Source organism: Vigna umbellata, chromosome 5 (assembly GCF_029865625.1).
Source record: "Vigna umbellata cultivar VRB3 chromosome 5, Vumbellata_1.0, whole genome shotgun sequence".
Lineage (NCBI taxonomy): Eukaryota > Viridiplantae > Streptophyta > Magnoliopsida > Fabales > Fabaceae > Vigna > Vigna umbellata.
In genome coordinates this window covers 40755620-40761619 of record NC_142169.1, presented here as the reverse complement: position 1 = coordinate 40761619, position 6000 = coordinate 40755620, and positions in this window count along the sequence as shown.

Below are 6000 nucleotides of genomic sequence, written 5' to 3'. Positions count from 1 at the left end.
CAGCAGTAGTTCTACTTTTCCTTGGAGGTCTTGGTTCACAAACCAAGTTGATGTTAGATGCCTTAGCTGGAGGTAATATTAAATGTAAGACTCTAGAGGAAGCAACATAATTGATAGAGAACATGGCTGCTAATGACAATGAAATGCATAGTGAAAGAGGAGCTCTTATTCAACAGAAAGGAGTTTTACAATTGCAATCAAATGATGCCTTACTTGCTCAGAATAAGATTATAACTCAACAATTAGAGAATCTAACAAAGACACTTGCTCAATTGCCAAAGGAATTAAAAATTGTTGCTCAAGTTCAACAATAGATGTGTGAACTATGTGGTGGTGACCATATCAATGGTCAATGTGCTTTTCCAGTGGAGGCCCTAGAAGATGTAAATTTCATGAACAATCAATTTCCATACCACCAAGGTAATTTCAACCAAGGGTGGAAACCTCACCCAAGCATGGGTCAAGGTCAGGGACAATCCGGACAAGCTAGGCAATCAGGACAATTTAATAGGCCACAACAACAACCATCATTATGGCAACAAATATCTACACTCACTGAAAAACATACAAAGTTGGAAGAAACTCTTAAACAGTTTATGCAGGTAACCATCTCCAATCATAATAACACTCAAGCATCCATTAGAAATGTGGAGATGGAAATCGAACAATTAACTAAGAAGTTGGAAGAAAGGCCTGAGAAGAGACAGTGGAGAAGAAAGAGGTGGTTGAGAGAGAAGAGAGAAACAAAATTTGTGTGAATCTTAAGAAAGTGAGAGAAAAAAAGAAAGAATCATATGAAAAATCCCTTCCTCATTCAAAGAAGTATCATAGGAAAGAGAAGGACTTTGAGCGCTTTAAGGAAATCTTCAACAAATTGGAGATTAAAGTTCCTATGATTGAGACATTGCATTAGGTTCCTGGTTTGATCAAATTTATGAAGAAGTTTAGTAGAAAGAAGAAAAAAAAGAAGATGGAACTTGAGCTTTATTGGGTCAAGCTAATGACATTAAAAGAGCGCTTGATGGGAGGCAACCCAGTGATTTAAGAACTTTTGTTTTTGGTTTGGTGATGTAATTATGAACTTTTGTTATTTTTGTTTTAGTTATAAAAATTTTACAGGGTATGGATGATAACAGTTGAAAAACTGTTATTGTTATACTTAAAATTGACTTCAATTACAACCTTTATGACTTAGAAATTAGCTTGAACTCATGATTTTGTTGAATTATTGGAAATAATAGAGTTGGACAGGTTTTATGCTTGATTTCCCTGTTTTTGCAGGTTTTTAGATGAAATTGATTAAAAAAGTGAAAAGAGAAAGAGATGGACACAGAAAAAGACACAAAAAGTGCAAAAGAATAGAATCACCAAGTACCGCTCTGCGCCAACTACCGCGGAGCGACACTTTTCATAACCCGTTGGCACCGCTGAGGGGAAAACTAGCGCTGAGGGGAAGTAGTGAAACGCGCTACTACCGCTGAGCGGTATTTACCTCTAACCGGCACTTTTATGGGCTTTGGCTTAATTTTTTGTATGTTTTAGAATAATATATAAGCTTTAGGACGTCCTAGGGTTTGTATCTTTGGCTGGAACGAAGCAGAAACACACTCTTTCACCCCTTGGAGGAGGATTTTGGATGCTAAGGCTTCCTTCTCAACTTTCTAGGGTTCTATCATTGTATTTCATCTAGTTTCACCATGAATATGGTGAACTGAACTTATTTTGTTGTTGGGCAATCAATGTAACTCCTTACAAACTCTCCTGTATGGAATTTGTTCTTCAAAATCATCTTTATGATACATGCTTTCTTTCATTAATAGTTAGGGTTTTTCCTCTTTGCTCAAAGCATGCATTGTTTAACTCATTCGATGTCATGATCATTGGTTTTGTCGATATGGACACATACAAGGAAATCTAGATCTGGGGAATCTCTCCCAACAGTATATTACCAACCTAGACATAGGAGTATGATGGTTGGTTGCATTTAAGCTTTTGTTCATTATAATGCATGATTGATTGCTAGCGAGACAAGACATTGTAAACTAGTGATTATGATTAGGCTTTCTTTGCTGAGACATCGAGTTTTTAGTAATTTAGAAAGTGACATTAACATTAATGAAAAGATTGATGAATTCCTAAATACAAGAGGGTGGATAGGATGAAATTTGTAAACCCCAACAACATATTCATCCATATAATTCAAATCACGTGCTTTGTTTCTTCTTGTCCATTGATCAATACATGCATACATATTTACTTTTGAGTATTTGCATTAAACTCTTAATCAATCGGTTTTGCAAGTCTTAGCTAATCAATAAACCACACAACTGTCTAGGCCATGAGTCCTTTGGGAAAACGATACTTGGTCTTACCAGGTTATTACTTGATACGTTTCGATTACACTTGCCGAGGGTTAATAAGTCTTTGACTCCGTTTTCGGGGATTTAAGATTTGTTCATCATGTTTTTGGCGCCGTTGCCGGGGACTCGTGGTTTAACTAGTCTATTTGTGTGATTTTTGATTATTTTTGACTTGTTGAGAATTTTTTTTTCTCTTTTTATTTTCTGTTTTTCGGTTTTTATTTTATTTTATTTTTCTATTTTCTGTTTTTGTTTTTCGGTTTTTATTTTCTATCTTCTTATCTTCTTAATTATTTCCTATCTTTTCTATCTTTTTGTGCTAGCAAATTTTTTCTAGGGTTTTGTTTCCTTGTGTATGCAGGGTAATATTCGGACTAGAAGCAAAAAGATTTATGAACCTCTTCTTGAAGGCCTAGACGAAAGTAGAAGGAGGAGGAGAGTTCGAACTTCAAGAGAACTATTCCCTTCTCCTGAGACACTCTTACAACGTTCACCACAAAGGTCTTACCATAGCACTGAAAATATGCAGATTACACTACTTTTGTTGGCCCTCAACATTTTAACAGTATAGCAAGGTCGATGGTCAATGCTATAAACATGGAGGTGAAACCAACGTTGATACAGTTGGTTAAAAGCAATCAGTTTAATGGGCTATCACATAAAAGCCCATACGAACATCTCACCACCTTCAATGAAATCTGTAATACCGTGAAGATAAATGGAGTGCCAGATGAAGCAATCAAGCTTAGCTTGTTTCCTTTTTCATTAGGGGGCAATGCTAAGTTATGGTTGAATTCTTATCCAGAAGGTAGTTTTAAAGAATGGGAAGCTGTGGTTGCAAAGTTTTTAAACAAATACTTCCCACAATCTAAAGTTAATAAAGGAAAGCAAGAGATCTCTTCTTTTGACAAGGCATGGAAGAGACATTAGGTAAAGCATGGGACATGTACAAAAGCTTTTTGAGAAAGACTCCCATGCATGGTTTTGATGAAGCAGCAGTAGTTCTACTTTTCCTTGGAGGTCTTGGTTCACAAACCAAATTGATGTTAGATGCCTCAGTTGGAGGTAATATTAAATGTAAGACTCTAGAGGAAGCAACAGAATTAATAGAGAACATGGCTGCTAGTGGTAATGATTTATACAGCGAAACAAGAGTTCCCAATCAACAAATGGGAAAGTTACAAATGCAAACTCAAGACGCCTTATTTGTGCAAAATGAGATTATCATTCAACAGTTAGAAGAAGTAACAAAGAAGCTTTCTCTGCTACCTCAAGAGATATATAATATTTCAATGGTTCAAAAGCACCATCAACAATGGCAACCACAACCTATTCCATATGAGAAAAACACAAAATTGGAGGACACTTTCCAAAAATTCATGAAAATGAGTGTATCTTATCGTAAGAATGTGGAAGATGCATTTAACAGTATGAAGATGAATATTGGGAGAATGATTAATAAGATAGAAGCAGGTGAAAAGAATGCAAAAAACACGTTGAATGAAGAAAGTAAAACCATTGTAACAAGAAGTGGTAAAGTGTTAGAGGAGAGAAAAATAGAGGGAAAAGAGAGAGAAAATGAGAGTAAAAAAGAAACACTTAAGTGGAAAGATATGATTGAGAAAGAAAAAAAGAGAGAAGAGGAAGATGAGAGAAAAAAAGAAAAAGAAAAAGAAGAGTTAGGTGAAAAAGAGAGAGTTAGAAAAAATACTTCCTTATCCAAAGATTTATTCAAGGAAGGAAAAAGAAAAACAGTTTGAGCGGTTCATGGAGATGTTTAAAAAACTAGAGATTACCATTCCTTTCTCAGAAGCATTGCAACAGATGTCATCTTATGCAAAGTTTTTGAAAGAACTCCTTACAAAGAAGAGGAAATATATTGAGAAGGAGACCATTGAAGTAAAAGGTAATTGTAGTGCAATCATACAACAATTACCCCCCAAGTTTAAAGATCTAGGGAGTTTCACTATTCCATGCACTATAGGAGAGTTGGAAGTTGGAAGAGCTTTAATTGATTTGGGAGCTAGCATTAATTTGATGCCTGTCGCAACCGGAATCGCGACGGGACAACGATCCAAAGAAACGTGTTTTGAAAAGAGATTTGGAGTCGCCACCATAGTTTATTCTGGAAAACTACGGAAAAACCATAAAATGATAAGGCATGGTCTACAAGAACCAGATTCTGGGTTCGGGAGTCGGTTACGCGTAGGGAAGGTGTTAGCACCCTACAACGCCTGCCCTAAGGCAGTACCTTTAACTACATGCACGAATATGACGTGGTTTTCAAAATGTTTAACTATCCCCTAAAATAAAATTCTAAATAAAAAAATATATTTTTTTAGTTTTTTGGGCCCGACAAGGATTGACCTTGCTCCTACGTATTCTCATTCAATATGAGAAATCAGGGTTACGTAGTTCTTTTAGAAACTCAAAAGTTTGTTTGAGAAATTGTTTAGAAAATTTGTTTGGAAAATGATTATGGATAAATTCGGATTTTTGGGAAAGTGAACTTGACAAGGTCTAGCCTTGCTCCTACGTATCTCCACTTTTGATGGAGAATCAAGGATCACGTAGTTCTGGATTGAAAGACTGTTTGTTGTTTGAAAAAGCCAGATGTTTTTAATTTTTGAAGATTTTATGTTTTTAATATTTTCGAGAAAAGAAGGTAAAGAGCACTAGGCCGACGCGGACGGTCACACGAGCACTCATACCATTATTTAGATTTATGTAAAGAGGAGAGAAAGGTATCGAACACTAGGACGATGCGAATGATCTCACGAGTGTTCGACCTTTAAGACATATTTTTGTAAATTTATTTAAGAAAGAAGAAAAGGTTTTTGGCACAAGGACGACGCGAGCGGTCACACGTGTGCTTAACCCTCAAAACGTATTTTTGTAATTTTATTTTAAAAAAAGGAAGAAAAAGGTTTTTAACACAAAGACGACGCGAGCGGTCACACGTGTGCTTAACCTTTAAAACGTATTTTTTGTAAATTTTATATAAGGAAGAAGGGAAGGTTTCTAGCACAAGGACGACGCGAGCGGTCTCACGTGTGCTTAACCTTTAAAACATATTTTTTTGTAAATTTTATATAAGGAAGAAGGGAAGGTTTCTAGCACAAGGACGACGCGAGCGGTCTCACGTGTGCTTAACCTTTAAAACATATTTTTTTGTAAATTTTATATAAGGAAGAAGGGAAGGTTTCTAGCAGAAGGACGACGCGAGCGGTCTCATGTGTGCTTAACCTTTAAAACGTATTTTTTGTAAATTTTATTTTAAAAGAGAAATAACAATATTAAGCACTAGGACGATGCGAACGATCACACGAGCACTCATACCGTTGTCTACTTATTTAGGGAGACTTGAGAGTATTGAGTGCTAGGCTGATGCGGACGATCGCACGAACACTCATACCATTATTTAATTTTTTACATCAATGATATTAAGTACTAGGCTGATGCGGACGATCGCACGAGTACTTATACCATTATTTAATTTTTCCATTATTTAATTTTTAGAAAGACTTGAGAGTATCGAGTGCTAGGCTGATGCGGACGATCGCACGAGCACTCATACCACTATTTTGCCCCCGTTTTTTTTTTTGTAATTTTGCTATATAAAATTATAAGAATAATAGTT